Here is a 27,881-nt window from a genome sequence, read left to right as displayed (position 1 = left end):
AAGTTTGATGAAAAATATTTAACTTTCCCTGTTCCAGCTTTGTATCAAATCCCCAATTAGATACTGCCAGAGACAAAAATGAACAGTATCACAAAATTAATCTCATTCAATGCTTTTTTCACCAAAATTAATCTCCAGTGCTAGTTCTCAATAATTCATTGTATTAAGACTATATGTGTGTGTGTGTGTGTGTGTGTGTGTATGTATACATCTCTCTACTGAAACCAACCTGGACATCTTTGAAGCCAAATTTGATATCTTTTTAGGTCATTGCATAGCTCTTTTCAATTCCTTCTATTTTTTCATTTATGTTTCCAGATTCCAGCAAATATCCTGTTAGAAAGTTCAGTCTAATTCCTGGAGTTGGAATGCAGCAGGACCAGAAAGAAGTGATTTCCCCTCAGAGATTTCCAGCTAAATTGTGCAGGTTCAATTTTGGTTTTTCTTTTTTTTTTTTTTTTTTAGGTAAAGATAACAGTTGGAGAATCTCCCAGCAAAATTCTTAAATTTTGGAGATTTTTCTTCCCTGATGAAGAGAACATGTTGTCAGGAGAAAACCACACCTATTTGTGTCACGATCTAGCCATATAATGTACAAATCTTCATAGACATAGAGGTTGATGACTTATATAGCCTGTTTACCCAGATCATTGAGTCAACCTATTTGCACCATTACGGTAAAACGATGGAAGCTTCTTTCTTCTTTGGAAGCTTCTTTTCAGACATAAAAACAGTCATCTAAATTCTTCACTTACTGACAAAAGTTATAGTCACTATTCTGTTCAGTCTTTTTTTACCCACAATTAAAATGCTCCTAGCAGTCTAGTGCCCAGAACTTACTGATATCAACGTAACCACTAAAACAAACCACAATACGCACATACAATGTTATAAAATTTTCTACCTTCTAAGCAAAATCCAAACACATGGGATTTTATTTTTATTTTTTTGTATTGCAAAACCCATTCCCATATTATTGCAGACATGTAGGGATGCATATCTTCAAGAAATCGATGGGAACTGTCTTGAGCAGTTTGATCAATGACTACCCCCACCCATTTCAGCCTGGACATTCGTCTCCTGTTGTTCTGCAGACAGTTTACAGATTAATAATGAAGCATAAAACCAAGTTAGTGGTAACATATGAGCAGGGGAGATGCAAAGCTAAACATCTCACATTAAGGGCACTCTACACCAGCAATCCATCAGGCTGGTTTACACTACAGCATTTGTATAGTTTCTTGTGCCTCCCCACAAACACCCACAAATAAAGAAATACAGCTGCTTCTTAGGAATCCCTCTATTTTCCTCATGAAAATGAAACCACAGGCCTTTTAAAGTGCAAGTGCAATTGGCCTGATTCTCCCATCAGTCACGCAAAGTAAATCAGAAGTCACTATATTGAATCAAGAATCTGTGATGATTTACATTGGTTATTAAAAGTAATTATTCTCTGTCAAATCCAAGAGAGCTTTTACTTCTTTTTTAATTTTGAGGCTTTTTCCGAGATACAGGAGCAACAATACTACTGGGAAGAAAGTGGATTATTCAGGGTGGTAAGGTAAATAGTCTGCTGGGATGACCTGTATCAGTTATATGAATTTGATATGAGCTTAGCTGGAACAATAAATATAAAATTTATCCTGTGAAGGCTCAGGCCATTATAGCTAGATGGACACCCATTTTGCTTTAGTCATTGATTGTGTATAATTTCAATGACCTTTCTTCCTCGATCTCATCCTTAAAAGAATGTCTAGAAACTATAAGAGTAGACCTATTTTTTTTCTCCTTGAAGACAGAGATAAGCTATCAATCTGTGATTCCTCAACTCTGATGTTATTTCTTGTGTTCACACATCAGCTGTTCATTTTGGCTATCAACTTTACAAGTTTTTCAAGCAAGGCCACGTGCATCAAGCCTTTCTCTAAAGCAGCTGACACACTATCACTGCACAGCAGATGCTAATGAAGACAAGAATAAAACATTTAAAAATTCAACATTTCACCTCCAATATCAAAATTAGAAATAGGAAAACAGAGAAGGTCACTAACAACAACAATTTATTTTAAAAAGTTTTCCAGAAGAGCTACTCAAGCAATTTTATTCTTTTTTATATACATAATTTATATGAAAAATCAGGGTTGAAGTCTTTAGCAAAAAAGAGAAAATCAATCCAGTGGCACATTAAAATAACGTACTTAGATGTGGCCACTGCCTGCATATTCCATCATCTGCTAAGACTGCATTTTTGCTGAATATGAAATAATTGTCACAGTAAGGATATTCCAGGTTGTAGGGTAAAAATAGCAGGGATACCTTTCCAGTTATCTCCAAATCAACCAATTATTTCTATTTCTAATTTCCCTGGGGTTCCCTAAAGTTTTCCTGGAAATCTATTGTTTTGGACCAGTAAGGGCGGCAAAAAAAGAAGGCTGAAATTTTCTTTTAAAAAATATTCACATCTGCTCGAATGAATTTGCCTTGCATTTTCATCTGCCTGGCAAAGCTAATAAACTGCAGTCAGAAATCATAAGTGAACCAGACTCTATTAAACATATGCAAACAGCCGGGAAAAGCAGGCTGCAAGAATCCTTGTGACATTTCGCTTGCACAACGCTGTGGAAGAAGCCAGAAAGAGCAGACTACAGCAGCCCACACTGTACAACCCAACAAAGACTTAATCCACTCGAACCAGTGAATTGATACCTCTTAAAAAGACTGAAATGCAAATAGTGATTATTTAGGGGATTACATATGGATTTGGGTTTAGTGTTTATGTTGGCCTCCCTATTTTGGTAATGCAGGGTGAATGTCATTAGCGAAATTAGCAGTCAAATACAGAGATCATCTTAATAATTGCAAAGAAGCTTTCTGACAAGATTAGTTGCCTTGCATGACCTGTGTGGGAGATTCACCATCCCATCTGCTCACTGTATTCATTGGTCTTTTTGTTTCTTGGCCCACCACTGCAACCCCACCGCGTTCAATAACTGCTGGCCATCTCAACGTCTCGACTCGCCTGCTAGATGAAATGCTAGTAAACTGCACGATTGGTTCCTATATAAACTGATTTTTGCCTAAAGGTTTAATAACCATTGCCAAATATAAATCAAAATGAACAGATGAGGCTTGCAGAAAATGTAAGAAAGGAAATATAAGTGAAAATGTAATGCATAAGCTGTCACACATAAAGTAATCTTATCTTGTATGTATATAGAGGATTACAAAGGGATGGCTGATCACGTCAGGATGTTCCAGAGGCCGGTATATCTGGTGCATCTTGAAGGAATATGCAAACAGACAGTAATTAATCAACTTTACTTAGATAACTTTGAAACAGACTCAGCAGTACTGTGGAGTTAAGTTACCCTTTAAAGAACTGGCTCATTAGAATCACACCCATGAACCTAGAAGCCCCTTCCTCACAGAAGCCCCTTCCTCTCTGAGCATGCGTGGTAGAAAAAGGAAACTCTGTACCTTTAAATGAAACCGAAGACTACTGGGACCAATAAGAATCTTGAAAGATTATATGTAAAGAGTATTGTCCTGAAAACGAATGGTCAAACAGTATAAAATGTCCACGGTGTCTTAACCGGGTGCGCTGGCTTTGTGGAATTACCACCTAGCACCCATCTTTGCGCAAACATGAAATAAATATCTCGGCTCTGTGTGTGAGATTGGATTATTGCACGCCAGGTAGAAGAACCCTGATTTTGGGACAACAGAAAGATGACGAAGGCTTTTATTTCTGTTACCCTTGCAGCTCCTGCTGATGGGATGAATTCAGTGATGGGTTTGGTATGATGGGTATGAGTAGTCTGGGCATTTCCTCTCCTTTTTTTTTTTTTGACTTTGAACCAGAAAGACAAGAAATAGGCAATTTCAGTGTAGTTTGACCATAAGAGAATAATATAGCCATGAAGTGTATGAATATTTCAACTGCCTATTTTGTCCTTATAAGGCCCTTTGTTAGGCATTTATAAGGGGTGGCAGAAGGCTGGTCAGTCCCGTATAGCATCACCTGACAATTGAGGCCTGATTTGGCTTGCATTTTACCTGTGGGCATGCAAAAGTCTGTGCCGTCTGTATACTGGGACTGGGTTGGAGGATTTCAAGTTTAAAAACAAAACAATACAAAAAGAAAGAAAAACCCCAAACTCTCCATTCCAAAAGGGAAAGAGGAAAAACAGCCCAAGCTGAAAAGGGAAAGGAGATTTCCAGGTTTCAACTTCTTGTGAAGTACATGGTCATAGAAAAATTGTATAGCAACTAATTCTCTTTCTCTTTTCTGAAGATTAAACAATTTTTTTTGTCATTTTTGGTTAAATATCTTGAGTTACTGGTATTGCATTCCATAATGGATGTTTTAAATGGCTCCAGGCTGATTAGTGAAGAGTGGCTCTGCTCAGAGCTGCGTCTTTCTAGAGCATGCTGCTCAAACCGTACTTCATAGCACTTCACACAGGTTTGGGGTGCTTTTGTAGCACTAAGACATCACTTTTGTTGTTGCTTAACAGCAACAAAGTTTAAACAACCGTTATCAAAATGAAATGTAACTGAAAACAAACAGCTGTCAGTTTAAAACTTTTGAAACGGTGATATATAAATCATGTCATGACACTGAAAGTATTCTCTTCACTTACTGGCTCAGCTTCAGAAGAAAGTCTCGTAGATAATAAAACATAGTCACACTTGTTGAGAAGTCCTAATGCAATACTCACGAAAGCTAGTCCAAATGTGGTTTTATTAGACTGTTCATCAAAAGAGGTTAAGGCCACTATCCACAAACATATATGAATGGTCAACAGCATCACTGGCCAATTAATAAGGAAACATCCTCCAGATCCACTCACGTATCTCTATAGCAATGTGGATTTTCAGCTGAATTGCATGATTTTTTTTGGATTTGGAAACTTCAGTTAGAAAGCTAAGTAGAAATAATGATGGGGTTTTCCTGTTCCTATTAGAAAGTGTCTTAACTGGCATTTAATATGGTATTTTGGCTTTTCTTGTCACAGAACCATGTCCCTACTTGAGGAAAAAAAACCCCATAATTAAATGGATAATTAAAAGTGATGTTTTTACAATTATACAAAGTGATGTGAATATGTCAAAGCCTCAGCAGAATCTGCTTTCTATCTTGGGGAAAGATAGGATGAAAGATACTATGTTCAGAGACGTTCTGCATCCCTGAGCCTTAATGATTCTGTAAAGTATCATGGAACAGAATTGTAGTGAGAATACTGTTTTCTGTCACTTGGTTTTACAGATAAAAGAAAAAAATTCATCTGATTGCAATTTTATCCTCTCTTTTCACTGAATTCAGTCCAAATGTAGCCTTTCCTTTCTGTAGCCATGTCTGTGACCCCCCAAGTAAGTCCCACCGTACTTTAATATATTAACCTCTTGCTATTTTGCTCATAGGTATCCTCAGTAATATTACGTTGAGCACTTATGAGGCACACTTCAAAGAGAATGGAGTATGTAGGAAATAGCTAGCTTGTGAGCCTAAGTTCAGCTATATGAAAGAAATAAGAATTACCAGCAAGAGAAGAGAGTACAAAACATCTAGAAATATATTAAAGACAATCAAAGTGGACTCATAAAAAAGTGATCACAGCTGAGAAATGTACTAGAACTGCTCAACATGTTCATTTTCAAGTTGTTACATGTGAGAAACCACTGATGAAAATTGCCTAAATTTTGAGAAAGCACATACTACAAGATTTACACATTGAAGAACCGAAATATAAATACAGAAATTTACTGAATGGACTAGAGAAGACATAAGAAATGAAGGTGGGGAAAAAGAAGTATAATTAAAACAATATATAAATAAAATGTACAAGAAACCTTTGAGTTTGGTCCTGTGCAATTTGTTCTTGAAGACTGGGGTTTTTTTGATCAGAAATTCCTAAACTTTTTAGTATTACTAGGCTGTCTCTGATACAACCAGACACATCATTAAGTGTTTAAAGACTTGTTTTATATACCTGGTACAGTTGTGGGTTTTGGACAAAACAGTATCTCTTATAAATGCTTAGAAAACTAGATCTCCATCTATCAATAAACAGAAACAGTTCAGGTTACAGACAGTGGAAAACTTTGGCTATAAAAATCAGGATTAGCTAGAGCGTGCTGCACTAGCAGCTTTACTCTTCTGTCAGGTGAATCATTGTTAGTGCTTTGCTTACTTGTCAGTATATTGGATATTTAGGGTAAATACCTGGGGTGCCAATACAATGTCAGGAGAAGCTTCCACAAAGCTACTGAATCATAAAGTCCCTATTCCAATATTCGCCAACTGTTGGTATTGGTCTCTGTGGATATCTGGTTTAGAAACTGCGTCTAAACCTATTGTTCCTCTTCCCTCAAATTTAATGGGTGGAAAAGAAAACAAACTTTGTCATTCCCTTCCTCCTTAGTTTTGGTTTATTAGTATCATAAAGGATGAGTTATTAGGGAAACAGTTCTGAGAGACTCCGACTTCTCTAGACAGTTACTTCTTTATCTTTTTTTACGTAGTTATTTATTTTGCTTAATTCGCACAGGTTGAAATGTAAATCACTCCTTGGGTTGTGATGGGGTAGGAAAATCTTTCCATGTTGCTCCCTGAAAACTCAAATAAACAGTAGAGACTATTTGTAAGAGATATTCCTGGCTTTCTTCTTATCTATTACCATGGTTTACAGTGTATTAGGCTATAGATTATTGCAACTATTTACTAAGGCAGATAACACCTTTGACTCTAATAGCACCTGACTTACAGTACATCACATGAATTGGTTTCTATTATCTGATGCTTTATATTTATGGAGGAGGTACAGGAGAAGAGATGTCTAACGCCATGATTTTTCTGTGTATATTGTACTACATCCATTTTTTCTCTCATGGTTTCTTGATGACAAAAACAAATGCCTTCATAAAAATATAAACAAAGATTTCAACATTGAAAAAGAGCTACATTGTTTGTAGCTCAGATATTGTGTTTGGAACATCTTACCAGTGTCTAGTTTGACACCATTTCTGGGCTTATTTTTAACAAGAATACGGCTGACTTTGGTTAACAGAGTTCCTCAATTCACCATAATTTATTAAGAGGCCCAATAAACTTGGTTCTGTTCTTGATTATCTGTCTGAAAATGCTAGCTTAAATTTAACCTTGTTTAAATAACGCTAAATCAATGGAAGATCAATGTTGAATATAGCACTGCCTTTTGGAGAGATTTTGATCAATGGAGAATTTGGTGGGTTTTATCTGATTGAGACTTTGTCTGAGACCAGACAATTACACGAAAATAACTATTTGAAAGTTAATATATTTTCCTTTTCCTTTGCTTTGTGCTCTGACTACAGTACAAGGGACCTGTGCCAAATGCTGTATGGCGTATGTTATAAAATACGTGCAAAATATATGGTCTTTGATTGTTTCCATAGGCTGCAACATATTTCTTTTCCTGGCCCCACATCAATATATCTCTGTGTCTGTGAGGATGGGAGAAGCTGGGAATGTTAATGCTATCCCTGTCACTAGTTTTTGCCGTATCTTTTGACTAAGGGATCTCTTTCAGCTGTTAAATTGCCCTGTGGGCCCCAAATGTCAGCATATGAAACCCCCAATTTGTAATTTTAAAAAATTATATTCATAGATAACTGAATATGCCCTTATAAGCTACATTTTCAGTAAAATCAGTTCTATCCCTGGCTATTTACAGATATATTGATCTCTCTCTAAGCTCATGTGTCTACAGAACCACTTTAGGGGCATTCAGGCAAAGGAAGAGAGGTGCTGTGAGAGACCAAGGCTTTGTACTGCCAGAAAGCTTCTTCCTCCCTGGAGATTCTCCCTCCCATGGTTCATGGAAAGATGAGCATCCAATCTACAATCGCTGCAGGAAACAGTACAAGGAGATCTCACTTGGTAAATATAAAGAGCTTTTTTTTAAACCATGGCTTTTTAAATTTTTTTACACACTGTATCCTCTGTCCTCCTAATCCTTTGAGTAGCTGCGTTTAAGAGACAGCTACTTACAATTTATGGCAGAAAGTTTAGAAATACTTCTTCAGGCCAGTGTGCAGTTTCCCAAACTGCAAATTGGCCAGGATGCAGAACGAGTCCCTTATTGGACCTCAGAGGGATAAATACTGTTTATCCCACTTTCATATCGGACTAGGGATAGCATTGTTCAAGAGAAGTGATTGCACTTTTGCTCATCACACAGAGAATCATCTACTAGCCAGATTTTCACACTGCAGCTTTGCAGGTTTCTACACTCTGCATCGTACAGAGCACCGTTGTGGTGAGCTCTTCAGCTTACTGCCAGTAGAAATCTCAGAGCTCCTGTAACACCATTGAGTTCCCTTCCTGGAAATAGCCTATATTGTTACTTATCTTCTACATTTTTAGTATTGTCTTAGAATTTCAGACTCTCTTTGCACATTTCAATGATCATTTTATCCCTTCTGAAATGATGAAGTCTGCATTATCCATTTAACATTTTCAGAAATTAACTTTGGAAGTAAGTAGCCCTTATATCTGCATCTGCATTTTTGCAGTTCTATCTCAACAGCTATAGTGTTAGGTCATTATGATGTAAACACTTCTCCAAATTTCCATGTGCCCCACTTTTAGACACTTTAAGGAGGCTACCTACGTTCTCCACAGAAATAAAGCTAAAAAGTAAACTGGATGCCCTTTATTGTACTAAAAAAATAGAAATATAGTCAAAAGTCACAGAAAAGTCCCAAAAGCAGAAGTCTGGAAGCTGGTCTTCTAAGAGTAGACTTCCTGGTTTAATTGACAGCAGAAAAATTTGAGGTTCTTAAATAGGTTTCATCCTTCAAGTCTTGCTCAGCCCAAAAGTCAACACAGACTTCTTTGCTTACAAACACCAATACAGGGTGTGCAGTTAACCTTTGGAGCTTCCAGTGTATTGCACTGTCCTAAAATGCTCCATTTTCCTGTATGACAATCTGTTATATCCCAGTGCAATTGCCAGCTGGCAGGTAATTTTCCTGCAGAAGACTTTTCCTCCCAGTAAGCACTGTCGTGGTAATATTCAACCACATCAATGTAGTTAAAGGAAATTGAAAGGAATAGGCACTTCCCGAGGGTGACTCAACCCATCCGGAGACAGGCATGCAAGGTGGGATAAATCGCTTTTGGAGGTGCTTCCATCTCTCTGTCAATTAGAAATTAGACTACACACCAGACTTTTATGTGCATAAAGCTTGTTGGGATAAATCTTACTCTAAACGTCTGACTTTTGTGACAGGCAATTCTAGTAACAATAACTATCAGGTTGTCTGAGATAGAGATACATTGGAAACCAGACCTTGTTGCTCACAGTATTATGTGGAAAGGAAGAGAGGAACATGGTCAGATTTAACTCTATGGTCAGATTTAACTCTACATATGATGAGCTTATAGAAGGAAAGACAGGGGATTCAAACTCTCATAGGCAAGATGAAGGAACAAAGACACAGCTTGAATCTCCTGGATGTGTCCAGACAAAGTGTAACACTACTGATCAAACAAGTCATGTAGCTGGCCATGGGTATTTAAAGTAAATCCCCAAATGCCAGCATCCCACCTTTTAGAACAGCCTAATCAGGATCCAGTAGGAGGGCATTATCTGTGGGTGTAATTTTACTGATGCATCAGGAGCTTTTGAAAAATATGCTTTTAATATCCCTCCAAGTCATTATAGATCATGGAAAAAAAAAGGAGACATTTCAAATGAAAAATCAGACTGTAACAAAAAATAGCAATGAATTCTCCTCCATACAAAGAAAAAAAAAATTGAATACTGTATGAATTGCTTTGTGGTAAAATACCTGACATTACCACTAGTGAGTAAATGCTAAGGTCTGCCTTGTCCTACTTTTACCCATAGAGTATTTGTATGTCAATCCATATATATGGGACCAGTAGCAGACAACATTTAATTTCCTGTCACTATTTTCAGGCACAGTGTGTTCCATTTTCAATATCGTTAGAAATTTCCAAAACTACCTACTTGATAGTAAATATGAAAAAATATCTCATCCCCCAACTCCCTCTGGCATTTCTCTTCACCCCAGACTTGACGCTGAAAGACTATTCAGTACAGGGTAAAAAAGGAATTTGGTTTTCATGTTAAACCACCCAGTTCCTTTTGCTTTATTTTTTGTTCTTGTCATTTGTTCAGACAAAAGCTGGAGATGTTTGATGTGTATTTTTTATTCAGCCTTTATGAATGAAATAGGGAAATGTTTAAAATAAGCTGGAATAGTATTTCTTGTTGTACACTCTCCCATTTAAATAATGTTCAAATTTTGTCTTAAACTCCTATCTGCTTTCCAAAGCAATTAATATGTTTTTCTCCCTAGGTTTCATACCTGTCTTTAAACCTGCTGTCACTTAGTCATTAGTTATCCCCTTTCTCTGTCTATTTTACATCTGATTCCAGGCCTTTTGCCAATCTTTTGGGTTTTTTGCATCCTCCTGTGTAATTCATTGTTTCAGATCAGTGATTTGTTTATTGCCTGCTACCCAAATAACAATTAACATTTCAAAAAGACACTTCCTAAACCAACTTAAGCTAATACCAGAAGCAACAGTTGTGATTCAGTGGTTCTGGCACCCGTGTCCAAAATGAGATGTCTACTTCTCAGGCAGCTTCAGCTCCTTCTACAGCCGAGGAAAGAAACAGGCACCTCCAGGGAGTGATTTCTCTTTCCTGATTCCTGTGGTAAAATGAACCAAACACGATGAGCACAACTTAAACAATCCCAAAGGTAGGTGAAAAAGTGAACTGAAGTCAGAGCCACCGGACTAGACTACGGGGCTGATCATGCCATGTCAAAAGTGGAAATGGACACAAATTCTTGTGAAAAAAGTGAAAGTAGTTTCTCTGCCTCATCTGTTGGAGTAGCAGATCATGGATACTGAGATACAGAATCTACTTTTTGTTTATTGGTTAGAAAAACACTTAGCTGAGCCTCCGTTTAAGCAATTAGGCACCTCAAGTGCATTTCTCAAATACTTAGAACTGGCCTGATTGCAAACAGATGGAGTAGGTGACTCCTTGTAACCTTTTTGATAGACCTATCATTAATTTTCCATGAGGAAATAGACACAAAGGCTGGCAGAGACAGGAAACAAAACAGAATCAAACAGCAACACCACCACACTAATGAAATGCCTTACTTCAAGTTAAAATGCTTATATATGTATATTTATATACATATAGGTGTGCGTAGATAAAACATAGATGGTTACATACAATTCTGCTTCAGTTTGAAATTCAGGTTCTGTGATTAATTATTCATGTTACTTGGCTCTGATAATCTATTTTAGTAGCAATTTAACTAAGATGGCAATCATATATTTAACAAGTCTTGAAATCTATCGTAGGTCTTCATTTTGTTTCTTCCTTTTCTTTAACTTTGCTCTTTTCCACAGATGATATTGCTGGAATATTGCTGCCAAAAGTTGGATTCCTTAAGAGAGAGCTCTCCCCCAAAGCTGAGTGCTTATCTAGTTGTTAGTCATCTTTGAAGCTGATTATAACTTTGACACCTTGAATCAAGGTCAGAGCACAATGCTTGGTTCCAACTCAAGAGCAAATGATGAATATGTCTGAGGAAAATAAGGATTAGTCTCAAATTACTATTGCATACAATGAACTCTGCTTCCAGACAACATCATTAGTTCACATGAGGAGTGGAAGAGATGTATCTGACAAACAAACACATTTATCTGCCTTGGTTATAAGAGTGCCTTTCCTTTTTTTAATTAGTATAAAACCTCCACCTTTGCAGATCATCAGGGTGCACTGTGGTAACAGTAGGTAGATTCATGCTTTTTGTCCTTTCCCACAATGATGATTATAATTCATAATGACTTTGCCTTTGATTTACAAGGACCATACAAGCCTGACAGGGTATTGATTGTGTCATGACGGTTATGCTGTCAAGGTGTTCACATTTGTTCAGATGCCAACATTTTCACTGGTAATATTATTTATGGATTAAACTTTTTCCAGTTTTCACTTTTCTAGTCCTTCTCATCGCTCCTCCAAGCAAAAGGAAAAGGTAATTAATACTTTCGGTGAATAATTATGAAGTTTGTGAAATTTACAGCATTAATATTGTTGGAAATGCCTTATGCTACCAAAAGGATTTATCTCAAGATACTAAAGGATGTGATACACTATACACGCTATGATACTCATTAAATGTCACAGGTTTTGCTTCAGAAGTCTGTGCGTTCAAGTGCATTGTTTTAGATACTGGATTTAATAGACTTTCTCCATAAACTACAGCTTCTTTATCTTTTCCATAGTAGTGTCTGGCCTGCTTCACTGTCAATTAGAAGAAGGTAAATACAGAAGTGATGATGTGACCAGTTCAGGGTAATACACAGAGTTTATCATCATAGTTTTGAGGAAGTCTACTTTGAAGGTAGGACAAAGAAGCTGCTTTTGTTTCATATAAAGCAGTAAGAACGCAAAACTTATAGAATATAAAGGTTTTAGATGCTGATAAGCAACCAGACTAAGATATCAGCATAAGAAGGGGGGGGGGGGGGGGGGGGGGGAAGAAAGTGGGATTAATCGCATTATTCTGAAAAAGGTGCAAAGCAGTCAAATCCTCTTCTCACACTTAGGTCTTGTTCTCACTAAGTTACCAGGAATTTGGCCTAAGCACTGAGGGCTTTTATATTAACCACTGCCACTTCATCATATAGTCAGGTAACAAAGACAAATCACTGTCTTCTTGTCAAGTATACTGGAAAAAAAGGATTAAGAGCTATAGTTTAAATGATAAGATTGAAATAGTCTTGAAAATGCAAACATTTGCTGGCAGAAAGACAGATATAAAGCAAACAGTACATGATCTCAGTCTCATTTCAGAGGTTTTACAACATGTAGTGGAAGTCAAGGACTCCATTTTTTTCTGTGTAATGTCTCAATAATTTCTGCTTTGTTTTTCATCTTAATAGACTTGTTTAACACTGTATCAGTTGCTCTCCTAGCTTCAATAACACAAAGCTTTAGGCAAACCTTTTCTTCAGCTTTGATTCACAGTCATCTGAACATATTTCTCTTGGAAATATGGTTTTGAATGCCACCAAAACCCAGACAGGAGACTAAAAATCCATGTTTAATTTTCACCTTGCTTACAATTTCAGTGTTCAACGTTTTTTGACTGCTATTTTGACTGCTGGGAAAAGCACAAATTGACCCAAAGCAAATGCTCATGTGCCATTGAACATACAAAAGATACAAGGTATTTGATGTGAATTCACATAGAAATATGAAACTCTCATTAACAAGAAAACAATATTTCCCTCCTGTTTCTTGTAATTGTAGAAGAGTAACTCTTTCTAGAATGCCATTAGTCAGCAAGCAAAGTCCTGCGTTAAAAAAAAATAGAAGGGGAAAGAATATACAACAGCATCAGCCTGAAAACAAAATAAAAGAAACTGAGTCAACTTTGAAAGTCTGACTGAGTTACCACATACCATTTTTATACTTTTCTTCAGACTGACTGAAGTATATATCTTGGTAATATACAAAATTAGAGCCTTGTTCTAACAATCTTATTTGGTCAAAATTACCTTTGAAACTGAGGAAAGAGAGAACTAAGATTTACGGGGGTCAGCCTTGAAAAAAGGAATTAACTGTGTAAGAATTGATTTATAGTATCCGAACTCGTATCTTACAGTATTGTCTCGTCAGCAGACACCAAGAGCAGTTACAGCAGGGAAAGCATAAAAACTCAGGAGGAAGAACTGGGAGAATTGATCCCGCCTGCTAACACCCTGATCACTAGCAATGATCAGCTTAAGGCTGCCTTCAACAAATCTAATAGATTTTCAAAGAGCCACTATTAACAACAATATGTTTAGATAGATGTGGAGATTTGGTTCCACTGGAGATACCTTATACTTCCAGCATTTTTCTAAGCCAGAACAAAAGAACAAAAGGTTTTAAAACTTAGCTCAGTACTTCCATGTATGACTGACTGACACTGCAGCCCAGAACTTCAGAGCTGCAGCCCATGAAAACACAAATACTTCAGCAAAACAAAATAACTCCTTTCCAATAATAGTCCAGTAAGAGTTAGACTCGGTGAATATTGAAAGCAATTCTTAGTTTGCATGAAGAGACTGTATCAGTTTACCAGATAATCTCCGTGCATGTGCTTGTTTGGGTTTTTTTTTTTAGCAGGAAACTTAAGAAGAGCTGAAGAGGCACGCTAGTGCATACAAATCTGCAAAACAGTTTAAAGGGTAAAGTGCTTAAAGAGATAAGGGCATGAACTGAAGCAAAAGAAAGGTCAGGCTCCTAGAGAGTTTAGCAGAGAAAAGTCTATGCATAGAGGGTAACTGATGTCTTAAATGGGACTCTGACAAAGACGTTACTGAAATCTGCATGACAACATCCCCACACTCCTTTTTTTGAACAGGGGAGTAAACAAGCCCTTTGGGAAGGGCAAGTGAAGATGAAGGTCCAGAGGGATGCTCAGATCCTACAGTGACAGGTAATTTATAGGTAGATTCAGGGAAAAGAGAAGTCTAAATTTAAATGGCATCAATACCATTCCTGTGCTTTAGTTAATAATGCTATTTTCTAGCAAGGACAATACCATCTAAAAGTTCAAACTCCACTTTTCCTGCAGGACTAAATTCTCTTGAAGACAAACAATACTTTACACTTCTATACGCCTTTGTGTATTCATAAGTGAAGCTATACATGTTAAATAATCAGTTGCCCCATTAGAAAAGTAAAACTATCAATCATCAGAATTTTTCCTGACCGGCGTGTCTCCTCCACAGCTCCGTGAAGCTGAGGACACGGGTGTTATGTGTGCTCCCTGGGGACATAAGGAGCATCACGTTCACATCATGAAAGCAAAATGCGCTCTTGCTCATTAGATTACATATCTGTCACAACACACTGGTCAATCTTTCAGTGTGACACTTTCAGCCTGCCCAGAACAAAGAATATAAATGCCATCAAAGCACACCACAGAGCAGCAAAAAGCTTTGTTTGGGGAAAAAAACCCACAAAGTGACCAAAAATACCCCCAGCAATGGAACAGAGATCCTGTCAGCACCATCCCCTCCTCCACCCCGGTGTCCTCTGCTTCTGATGTTCACACACAAAGATGGCTACAAACAGTTGGCACAGTGCTTGCCATAAAGAATTGGCATTGGCATTCGCCGTATTTTTGGAAATGTAGTCAGAGAGCTAAATCTAAATTTTAACCTACAGAAAAATCAGACAGGTTTGCAGGTCTCAGCTCACCAGATTTGCTCTCCCCAAAATTCCCAATCCTAATGAATGTACTTGGAAATTATTTTCCACAGAATAACTACCCTGTAGAGGAGGGAAACACAGGCTTGCTGCAGCTTTCCTTAGGGTATGTGAACATTCAATGAAATCCTCCTACTTGATTAAAACCCACCAAACACAGGACAGGAAGAGTTAGTGAGCCTAATGCTGTGTTATCTCATGCACCTCCTCAAAATTTATGTTTCTGCTAAAATGTTGGTGATTCTTATCTTTATTTTTTCACTCTCTTGCTGGTCTGATGTTAAGCAGAGAGATAACAAGGGGTTTAAGGCAAGAGATTGTCTTTTATGCTGCAGAACCTCATTGCTATAGAATATATAATAGGACCTTCTAAATGTATTGATTTTGACCTACCTACCTATTGAACAAATTGCACCACTAGTATCGCTGAGCTGCACCAAACCCCAGGAGGGTCTTGCCCTGTAAGGGCAGAGGCACTTGGTCCCCAGCCTTACATTAGGGACCCCAGCCGAGGAGCAAGGCAGATAGATAGTCGGAGCTGCCCACCCTGCCATCCATTCACCTTTTCTACTGACTCTCACGATGTGGGCCTCCACTCAACACGTCCCCTTTCTGGATTGCTCCCTTTGGGGCAGTTGATCCATCACCATTCACAGCACAGGAATCCTATGGATGGGATTTGTCTTATCTCACTTGAGATATCTAAAGGTTAGACATCTAAATCTGAGCCAGTCACCCCAGGCTCTTTTTCGTCAATGGAGAGAAATAGGTCAGAGGGATGAGTCTCTGGAGCTGCTTATCTCATAATGGTGTGAATCGTCCTTTAAATTAAGCCTTTTCTATGATGTTAGAGATCAAGTTTATGCTGTATTGCCTTATAGCTAATCCTTACACTAAGGTACCTAATAAAGTCTCAGGCATGACCTGTGACCATGGTATGACTACAGTTCTATGCTTTATTCAAAGTGGATCCTTGTAGTTTCTCCTGATGGAAATTTCCTGTATTTTTAACTCTAGTTTGAGGCTGAAATGGAGAAATGGTCACTATTTATATTTCAAATGGTATTTTCTAGGGTTTATCTATAGCAAAAACCTTGTAAGCCTTTCAGAATTTGAAATTTCCACAAAAACGTCACATATAAAAAAATTACGAGATGTTCTAGAGACTGAAAAGAATTAATTTTAAAATAAAAAATAGAACTGATCAATAAAATGTATCATATTCTGGTGTGGTTTATTTTCCTAGGCAGTGTTTCAATACAAATATTTCCTCCATAATGTGTTGAATGGAATAAGAGAGGTTAAAAAAAACAAAGCACAGCAAAATCTCACAGCACTAAATTCTAATGAATGCAAAGACCTTGAAAACATCAGTGGCTCTGCAAGCCAAATGCTGATCTCTTTGATAAAATATGCAGGAATAAAATGGTTAGCAGTTGAAATGCTGTGGCACAATGATAATTACTTTGCACCTGTAATTCTATTTCTCATTTCCCTATTTACTGTCTGATGTTTTTGTTTATCACAGAGTCATATTCCAGTCTCTTCATTTGTAGTCTGTTTCTGGAAATAACTTATGCTGAATGCTGAAAGACACAAAAGACCATGATGATACATTAAACAATATTTCTTTCTCTCTCTCTCTCTTTTTTTTTTTCCTAAGCAGGAAAGGTTCTGGTCCTCTCATTTTTTTCTTTTTGTCTTTGTATTTTTTTTTTAAATAATTAATTCCTGTGTGGAATCTCAGGATTTGTTCCTATCTCATTTATATACAATCTCAACTACTTTTGGCAATTGTTAACATTATTATTTTACCATCACCATTGTTGTTAGGCTTCAAATTAAATTGTGTAAATTAATAAGCTTGTATGGAACTTATCTGAATGGAAACAAAAACATAATTGAGGTTTGGAAAATTAGTATTTCTGCTCTGGATGGCAGAAAGGGGTTTGCTCCACACAAGTCACAGAAGAGAAGATGTTCTGGAGGCAAAGGGAGTTCTCAGTTGTTTTTTAGTGAGGACTAAATTTTGACTGAACCACTAAAGTTGGAGGCACAAAAAATTAGCAGTTTTAAGAACTGAAAGAAGTCTGAAGAGGAAAACTGAAAAATTTCACTTCTCCAGAATAAGTGTAGATTCAGTTTTGTATGTAGAGATGAAAATCAGGCTTAAATGCAGGCATCAGAGCTTGCTGTCCTGAATGCTTCTGATCTTTGCTGGCCATTGTAGCTCACACTCAAAAGTTAAAAATGTTTTCATGACATGCTCAGGAGCTCTGCAGTGGACCTTGATCAGGACCTGGGGACATGTCTTCGTCGCAGGTAAAGTTGTCGCCAACAGGACAAGATAACAGTGATGAAGGAAGTGTTGGAGCAAATGACAAAAAAAAAAAAAAAGAAAAAGAAAAAAAAAGAAAACAAAAAGAAAAGGCAATTTGGAGATGTCTTAGCCAGGAGGCACCCCACGTGCTGTTGACACTACCCTTGAGGAGGAGGGAGGAGTACATAGGGTCAGCTCAGGATGGGTGGCTACTGCAGAGCAAGAAAGCAGCCTTTGAAGGTGAACCTCCTGGCAGCAGAGCAACACTAGGCTGACTTTTCATTTTCTGCATGTCACAGGCTGAGAGGAGTCCCATAATGTCGATTAGTGAGCACTTGTCAATTGTTTATTATATAATGATGCTCCTATGCATTCAGCATAGTCTGTCGACTGTCCATGGGTAGTAGAGGGAGGAAAGCTTGAAGGGAGAAGAGATCCCCAAGCACAAGATAGATAGAAATATGAATACTTATAAGCAGACTTTGACTGAAGACGATAGTGGTATCTAAACCACTGAGCATTGCTCACTGAGTTAATAGACACCTATGGAAGCAAATTACAGTCAGGACCAGTAATGAGAGGTTCAGGATGTGTCTTGAATGAAGGATGAGATATGTTGCTTTCATGAAGAAGAAAGAAGAAAAAATTCTCAGCCTTCTCCTCATCATACATGTCTTCCCTTCCTATTAGATATACTTTGTATATTTATATATGTTGAAAGTTAATTTGTTGTCTCCAGATTCTTGAAAAAGTTTCTATATGAATAGTACCAGTTAGGCAAACTATAGGTGTACTCTTTTTGCTTTCAATATTTCAGGCAACAAAGTTTGTGCTCTCTGTTTTCTGTATTCTTACCTCCATTTACCGCTATTCTTCAGCAAACTTCTTCACTGTAATCTATTCGTCATTTTTGTGGCTTGCTCACTCTTCTACCAGAAGATAATGTTGACAGATCACCACCACCGAATCTTTTAGAGCCATCAGTGTCACTTCTGAAGTGGCTGAAAGTTATTGCAAAGTCTTCTCCCTTGGTGACTGTTGGGCTCCCATCTAACTATTCAGCTGATGACTGAAAGAATTAAATTTTAGTTTCTTGTATGACTGAATTCAGTACTAAGCTGTATCACCCAGTAAGACAGTATGGGCTACACAGCAATTTTCAGAAGGAAATAAAGGCTTAATGGTTGGTAACATATGTACACACTCAAGGAAGAAGAGGGGGGGAAAAAAAACCCAACGTAGAGAAAGGACCACAGGAAGAAGGGAGCTTATACAAAAGGGCAACCTAAGACAAGGAGAAAGAGCACGTGAACCAGAGAGTAAAGCAAAACAAACAAAAAATAGGGTAAAGAGTAAAAGACCAGGCTTCAGAAGGAACATTTTTGAGCACTACTGCAGCCAGTATACATACTGAGAAACAGTAAGAAAGAGCTACTACAATTCCCATATATATAAGCTGGGTAATCAACCACCAGTTATGCTCACAGGCCACCCTTAGCTGGTGAACGTCATTAGCACTAAATAAAGGCCCTGCCTTCCAGGAGACCCCCTGATAGTCTTGTAACACCTAAGCATGGCACCACTGAGATGTTAGCTTATTTCATCTTCAGAAAGTAATATATATTTTTTCAGAAATATCTGAGTCTTTGGAAACTTGCTAGACTCTCACCTCTTCTCTTGCCTTTGTACACCTGGATGTTTAAATCACTAACTGACTCAGTAATAGGCAGAGAACAAAGTTAAGTAATTTGTGCCTACCTTTTGTAAATAAGGGCAGAATTGCTATAGTAACAGCAGAAGGCACTCAGTCACTGTGACAAAAATGTGGCAACCTGCTAGAAAAGGCTAATGAGGGAATTCAATTTCAGCTGAATTTCATTAAACTCAGCCTCTCCCCACTGCAAGGGGGGAAAAAAAAGATGTGGTCAGTTAGGTAAAGACTAGGCTAACGTTATCCTAATTTGGAAGTGAAATTTGTCTGAAAGAGGTGAGAAAGGCTATAAAATAGATGGACAAGGAGAGAACCCTAGATAAAGGAAAAAAAGGCATTGGTCTATTCTGTTATGTCCCCACCTGACTTCTCCACTGTGAAGGTAAGCTCCCTGCTTTCACTGGACCAATATATTTGATAAGAGTGCTATAAATTTCTGTATTGTGGCTTTCTCTTTGCGTCCTATGCCTAAACTATCAATTTTACTCAATTCCTCCTTCCCTTCTTCTTTCTGTTGGTGTGGTGGGTTGACCCTGGCTGGATGCCGGGTACCCACCAAAGCCGCTCTATCACTCCCCTCCTCAAATGGGCAGGAGAGAGAAAATATAATGAAAGGCTCGTGGGTCGAGATAAGGACAGGGAGATCACTCAGCAGTTACTGTCATGGGCAAAACAGACTCGGTTTGGGGAAAAAAAAAATAATTTATTACTAGTCAAATCAGAGTAGGACAATGAAAAATAAAACCAAATCTTAAAAGCACCTTCCCCCCCACCCCTCCCTTCTTCCCTGGCTTAACTTTACTCCTGAATTCTCTACCTCCTCCCCGCCAGTGGTGCAGGGGGACAGGGAATGGAGGTTGGGGTCAGTTCATCACACGCTGTTTCTGCCGCTCCTTCCTCCTCGGGGGGAGGACTCCTCACACTCTGCCCCTGCTCCAGCGTGGGGTCCCTCCCACGGCAGACAGTTCTCCACGAACTTCTCCAATGTGAGTCCTTCCCACGGGCTGCAGTTCTTCACGAACTGCTCCAGCGTGAGTCCCTTCCACAGGGCGCAGTCCTTCAGGAACAGACTGCTCCAGCGTGGGTCCCCCGCGGGGTCACAAGCCCTGCCAGCAAACCTGCTCCAGCATGGGCTCCTCTCTCCGTGGGGCCACAGGTCCTGCCAGGACCCTGCTCCAGCATGGGCTTCCCACGGGGTCACAGCCTCCTTCAGGCATCTGCGTACTCCAGCATGGGGTCCTCCATGAGCTGCAGGTGGATATCTGCTCCACCGTGGACCTCCATGGGCTGCAGGGGGACAGCCTGCCTCACCATGGTCTTCATTCACCAGGGGCTGCAGGGGAATCTCTCTGCTCTGGTGCCTGGAGCACCTCCTCCCCCTCCTTCTTCCCTGACCTTGGTGTCTGCAGAGTTGTTTCTCTCACATAACCTCACTCCTTTCTCCTGCTGCAATTTCTACTCCCTGTAAGTTCTTTTCCCCTTCTTAAATATGCTATTACAGAGCTGCTACCACTGTCATTGATGGGCTTGGCCCTGGCCAGTGGTGGGTCTGTCTTGGAGCTGGCTGGCATTCGCTCTATTGGACATAGGGGAAGCTTCTAGCAGCTTCTCACAGAAGCCACCCCTGTAGCCCCCCCACTATCAAAACCTTGCCATGCAAACCCGATAGAGTTGGAAAGACTGGGGTTTGTAGCAGAGCCTCAGCCATCAGGGGCACCAGTCATGGTCAGAAATGGGCTGATAATTCAGGAAAAGGCCAGTAGGACCTAGTATGGAGTCTATAATTATTAACAATAGCATTGCTGAGGTAAAGAGACTCAGATACACATCAGAGAGTAAGTAGATTGACGTGCACCATGCAGCACCTAGTAGCCACGTTGAGTCTTGGCCACAGTGTTCGTCTTGGAGACACCTTTGAAGTCATTCCCCTGGCAATGCCTTCAAGTCCCTCTGAAATTCAGGTTGATTTGCAAACACGTATGAGTACAGGCTTAGGTGTGTGAGTTCAAATACTCAAGTTTGACACTTTGGGTATAAATAGCTTTAGGGGACGATTATATACAAATGCTTTCAGAAGTGCTTTGTTATCTCTGGCTATAAAACACTTAGAAGAAACAAAGTGTTTCCATTAAGAATGCATTTTCTTTGACCAATGTTGAAATACAGGAAAAGAAATAAAACTCCAAATCACCCTGTTGCAATTACTTAGGCAACGTGCTTTAAACCTCAGTCCAAGTGTGGTCTGTTCCTACAGTTGCTGAAAGTGGAAGGTTGTCACCTGGATTTATGAGCCTGCCTATTACAAAACATTTATGGGCAACTATAACTGCTGGCCGCTAAAGCAAGTAAAAACTGATATTTAGCTCAAGTAGTCTGTCCCCTACTTTCTGTTGAAATGCAAGCATTGTTTTGTAGCTCCAGGCCATGAAAGAATAGAAATACATGACATGAAAAGTTCCTATACACTTTTTTTATCTTCTTTCTTTGTCTTTTTCTTTTCTGTTCCCAGGAGAATTTATCTTTCAGTCATGCTCAGCGTCATTTTTCACAACTGAGTAGCTTTAGCCTGGTTATAAGAAATGCTCTTTCTGGCTATAAAAATGAGTAATACTTTAGCGTTTTTTTTTGTTCTTGGGGGGGCGGGAATAGAATCCAACCCCTTGCTATCACTAGGGGCAGGAGGTCAGGTGTAATTTGTACATTTTAGATTTCTAGCCATATAAATATTGTTTTCCAAGAAGGTGCCACTTCAAAATGAAAAATTAGAAGAAAGCAGTTGCTGTATTGGAAGAAACAAAGCCAAAAATAATCTTGGGGGGGGGGAATCTTTTCCATTTAGGGGGGGTTTGTGACTATCTAGGAATATGTTGATAAAAACCACATGAAATATTAACTGAAAAAAATATTTCAAATTCTAATTCAGACAATGAAATAACTTCATATTTTAATATAGGCAACCATGCCATTAGAGGGTGAGGTAACAGCAATACTACAGTGTTTTACTAAAATTGGAATGAACATTTATTCATATTAACAACCTTACACAGAAGTCTCTGATTAAAAATCCTTGGAAATTTGGGCGTTTGCTGTCCAGTCACACTGCAACAGTACGTAAACTTCTCAGTTCCTGACATACTTGTTCTTCTGTGCTGGGAAAGCATTATTAGCCCCATTTAATAGGTGAGGGCCTCTCTTGCAGTGAGGCATAAGCATTGTAAGAGATACAAATGACAAAGCAATATGCAGAGTGAGGAATCAAGCTCAGGTTTTCCTAGTAGAGATAATGAAAGACTATCTGCTTAGTCATGTACTTGGTTTGGTTTACTAGTACCATTTATTGAATTGTTACTACTAGCAAAAACACAAAGGACCTTTTTTGGTGTTTTTTTCCAGATTTGGAAAAAACCCAAGTGACTCACTTTATCAATGACAAAAATCTGAACTGCAGATTATCCACTTATTATTTTTTCTCCATTTTGAAACAGTGCTTATTTTGAAATGTCCCAATGTCTAATGTAATGAAATGTTTTTGAAGAGGTGAGACCCTGAAAATGAGTTGAAATACTAACTTTTACTCAGAAGCAAAGTGGAAAAAGCACCATCAAAGCAAAGGCTTCCTTGTTCACCAATTCTTCTCCCTGGCATTTTAAAGTCCCAAACCATTGTCTTTATCAGACAGCAACAGAATAAGTTTTTAAGATCATATCTTGTTTTTCTACAATTATGAAAAATCCTATTTAATTAGGGCTATGTGTAATACTTCAGTTTCTCATTCCAGCGTATCTTTCAATTCACTTCAGGCTAAAAAGAAAAATAACATATGTTTTCACAGAGGATCATTTATGGATAAGAAAACATTTGAGTTTGGTTGTTTTAGCTTTGCAGTACCATCAGTTATATCAGGGAAAACATGGGAGTTAAGTAAATGACAAAACTACTCACTCTAGACTCCTTTGGCGATATATGAGGATCATTGGACTTGGTCTGAAAATGATTCAGATGGCTTAAGATCTGGAAGCATCCCTCTCTAGTATCAACTGTAAAGAGTCCTTTGGGTGACTGAAGTGGGAAGATTAAAGTTAAGGAAGATCAATCAAGATTGAGCTAATATTGATTCCAAATTGGTTCCTGTTTTATCTTCTGCAAAATGGAAAGCACAGAGTGCTTGCACAGCTTTTGCTGCTTAGAGGCTGGTTTGTGGTGTTCAGATTGACACCTTGTTTGTTTGTTTTTTGGTTTGGTTTTTTTTCTCCCCATGCAGGATTTTTTTTGTTTTGTTTCATTTTAATGAGCACAAAGGAAATTCAAGGCTCTTGATTGCTGGATACTCCCTTTACCCTGGGGAGCCTTCATTCACATGAGGAAATTCATTATTGCTAAAAGGATTGCTGTTGTAAACACTCAGTCAACATAATGAGGGTTGCACAGCCTCCTCCCCAGCACTTCCAACAACAGTTTAAATAGCACTAAATATGTATTTTATGGTAGTTAGTATAATGCAAGGGAGAATGCGGTGCTTCATCTTATGAAGTGAGATCAGATGACCCCAGTGAGCTTGGCTGAGTACCTTGGGAACTGGTACTGGCTTTTTGGGAGGGACCCAGTTAGTGCTCTGGGTTGCAGCTCAAGTGGAAAGTAAAATAAAATCAGGTCCAGCCACAGAAACATGTACACCCAGCTCTCTGGTATTTCAACACGGCTGTACATGCCACCTCTTATTGGCAAAGTACAAATTGAGGGAAAGTCCTGTGACCACTGTTTGAGTGCTTCTGGTGTGCAACAATGTGTTTGTAAAACACTACTGCCTCATTCAAAGAGCGTACTTGGTTGTGGGCAGACTCAAACATGAGGAAGATGCTGATCAAAAGCACCTCCTCTATTTCAGGTAGCAAGGAGATAGATGTTATTTTTATTTTGTTATTACCCTCCCCTCTTAACCCTGTCCCATCCCCTTAACTTGGCCAGTATCTAACTTTTTCTGTGCTTTCAATTATCGACACAGAAAGACTATTTCACACAAGGAAGCTAGCTTGTCTCTAACCCACAGTTACAAAAAGATGTTACAAGGCCTGGAAAGGAAAGCTCACGGGAACAGAAGTTTCAACAGGCACGGATGTCATTGTATACAAGAGTGACAAGATCTCTTGCTGAATAGTAACAGAAAAAAGAAGATAAAGAAATAGCAGGGAGTTTACAGAAACAGTGTTAAATGCAGCCACTTGGTTATACTTCCAACTGGAAAGAATTGCTCTTCTATTCTTGTTTTCAGATCTGATCATAATGACTGTCACTATTATGCAGTGTCCCATTTTCTTTTAATAACTGCAAAACCATAATGAGATTTATTTTACAACATTGATAAATTCTTAAGAAAATGAAAACACAATTAACCTAAGCTGGTTAATCTCTTATACATCTTAATTTAGTGTATTTTCCTTTCTCAGAGTGAGCTTGACCCTCGCATAAGAGCCAGTGATTGCAGGGCCTGTGATGAAGAGAGAGACAGATCCTTTCAGAGAGAGATAAGTGAATCCTGGAGAGCTGGAGGATTTGTAAAATCAGTTCAACACTGAACCTTTCACCTAGTCCTCCAAAAAAACAACTCCTGTTAATGCAAAAATAATTTCTCACAAACAAATGAGAACCCACCCTCTGCCCAAAAAATCCAACACATTTTTAGCTAGAAATAAACAGAAGCACAGCCTGTCTTGTGTTCTCATTCACAGCTTCTTTATTCTGCCTTAATGTAAATGACAGTCAGGTCTTCGCATTTATCTTCCATCCAGCTCATGCTGTGTCTCTTTTTTCCTTTTTAACCTTGTTTTTAATGGATTTTCTTTACCTTTTTGTACATTGGTGGAGATAAATCAGGAATGAATTTGGACCTGGTCTTCCTCTGCATAGGTGATGATTTGTATCATGCAAACCGAGCAAAATCACTTGGAGAAATAGGAGATGTCAGTCAGGAATATAAATAGGAATTTTCTCAAGAAGGTGACTGGACTAAGACTATAATTTTCCAAAGAGTGTGCTTGTCCTGAAATAGAATAAGTATAATCAGATCATGAAACATAATAGCTTTCATAATATCTTTTTAATGGCTTTTTGTTTGTATGTTTTGAGAGATGTGCACTCCTATAAACCTCTCTGAGAAAGGAAATAATAAAAGGTATTGGAAATGTAGTGCTGCAAGTGCTTCCTGCAAGATATGTCCAGACTAAATATTTTTATAAACCCATCCAATTTAGTAATACTTTAGTAATATTAATCAAAATTAACAGGGTAGCAACCTAAAAGTGTATATCCTTTTTAAAAAATGTTTAAACTTCTGCTCGTCCCTGACACAAGTACATACGTGCCTTTGCAGAGTCAGGCCCAAGTACATGAGGAAAATCTGACTGTTGTGTCTTCTCTCCAGTCTCGCCCACAGTTTTCCAGCTTCCCTCTTTGGCTACATTGTGTCTGGAAGTCAAATTATCTCATACTTTGAAAATATTTCAGTTGATGCAGTTCGAGTGTCTACTGCAATGTTTCACTAGAACGAAACTTCAGCATTCAAATCATCCTGTGAAATGGAGGATTGCTTAGAGTAAAAAGCATGAGATGAACACTTCAGTTAGACTTCCAGCCTCCTGTAGTGTGGGACCTTCTTACCAGCTTGAACTGGGCTTTTACAGGAGCTAGAGAGGCTTGGAGAAACTGGAGCTGCAAGTGCTTAAACATATACATATATATATATATATATATATATGTATTTTGGATTCCAGTGGGGAGAATTGATAATTTCACAGGAGCTCTTGGGAACTCAGGTTGACTTGCAGATGTAATGTTCTACATCTACTGACTATAAGCTATAGTAACAAGTACATCCTACAAAAAACTTGCTGCCACTCTTGGTCTTTCCAGGAAGCTCTCCCTATTGCTATTTCCTTATTCCCCTTTCTCTGATCTACTTGTCTTCATCTCCATAAATTTGAGGTGCAGACTTTGCCATAATCCTTGTGCCTCCCTCAGAACGGTTTGATCTTTACACCCCACCTTGCATTGCACTGGCCCAGACCTTGGAAACACTTGAAATCTTACATGAAAGCTTGATTATTTCTTTTAAAGACTCAGCCCAGAGTGAGCATTGCCTTATTCAAGTCTCTTGTGATTCAGGCACCGGACTAGGAGGTGAGGGGGAAAAAAAAAAAATCTCTAAACCAGAGAAGGGCTTCACCACCAATGTAGTCAACATGGTGACACGCTGGTGCATTCTTCAATTCATTGGAGGCACATCCATGGTGGGCAGGAGGCTTTGGGTGGTTCACCTGGCCCTCTACTTGCTGACCCATGTTTCTGATGAAAGGGTAATCCCAGCACCTGCCCGTCTTCTGTAAAGCACATTGAAATCCTGTTTTATGCTTTGAACAAACGCTGTTATTGACTCAAAGGGACGGTTCCACCTGAGTGGCAGGTGATGGTGGGGGCCCTGCGCTGGGTCCCCAAGGCTTGGGCTGCCTGTCACTCCACCGTGCACAATGGGCAGAGTGGCAGGCCCTTAACGAGAACGGCTGTAGCAGGCAGCAGTCTAATAAAAGTAATCCTATTTACAGCCTGCCTTGAGATGTTGCTGTGAGTTGAAAAGTTCACCTCTGGCGGTTTCCTGGGCTTGTCACCTTTTCTGCCATTTCTCTTGCATATAGCTCAAAGGCGCGGGTTTTTATTAAATGGGAAATAGAAATAATAAAGGAAAAAAATACAAACTAAAGCATCTTCTTGAATATGGCAGGAGTCCCATCTCTTGGAGTTTAATGGAAGCACATTTTTGTCTCCCTGTCAGAGAGACAAAGCAGTTCTTATAAACCTAATCTACAATATCACATATCCTTTGTATGTGGCTGATATTATTATCTCCTATCCATGGGCGTTCAATCCTAACTTAATTAACTTGGCAAGCAGAACTATTGTGCTGTGGCACAGTCAGTGTCTGTTACGCTCACAAACCATCCTACCCAGCTGGGTATCAAGACTCTTTAGCTGCCTACACTTACTTTTGATCTGTGTGACATACAATAAATCCAGTCAGCAACCCCATAGAGCTTGGCTCTATATCACCACTTTGAGGAATGGGCAGACTGCTTTTTTTTTTTTTTGCCTTTTCTGTAAAATTAAAAGCCTTCTCTGCTCACCGGATGAACCCAAATGAGGCCTTATTGTTCACTATTTGATTATATTTCTTAAACCATTGTGCAGAAGATCAGAACTTAGGGACTATGAATAACCACTGGAATGGCACATTAACATTCATACAGTGGTGGATTCAGATTTCAATTACGTAGCTGTAAAAACAGAGAAGAATCTGGTCTGACATGGTTTGGCACTCTAATGTGAATGAGAAGGACATGGGGATTGATTGACTAGATTTTTAATTAAGGAAATGAACCTGACCCTTTTTTGAGGTTTGAATGATTTCCAGGAATCAGCATCTCCTCTGTTCCCTCTCCATTGATGTTTGTTCATCCTCATCATATTCTGATCTGCCAAATTTTAAATGGAGAGA

Source organism: Gymnogyps californianus, chromosome Z (assembly GCF_018139145.2).
Source record: "Gymnogyps californianus isolate 813 chromosome Z, ASM1813914v2, whole genome shotgun sequence".
Taxonomy (NCBI): domain Eukaryota; kingdom Metazoa; phylum Chordata; class Aves; order Accipitriformes; family Cathartidae; genus Gymnogyps; species Gymnogyps californianus.
This window is presented reverse-complemented; position numbering follows the sequence as displayed.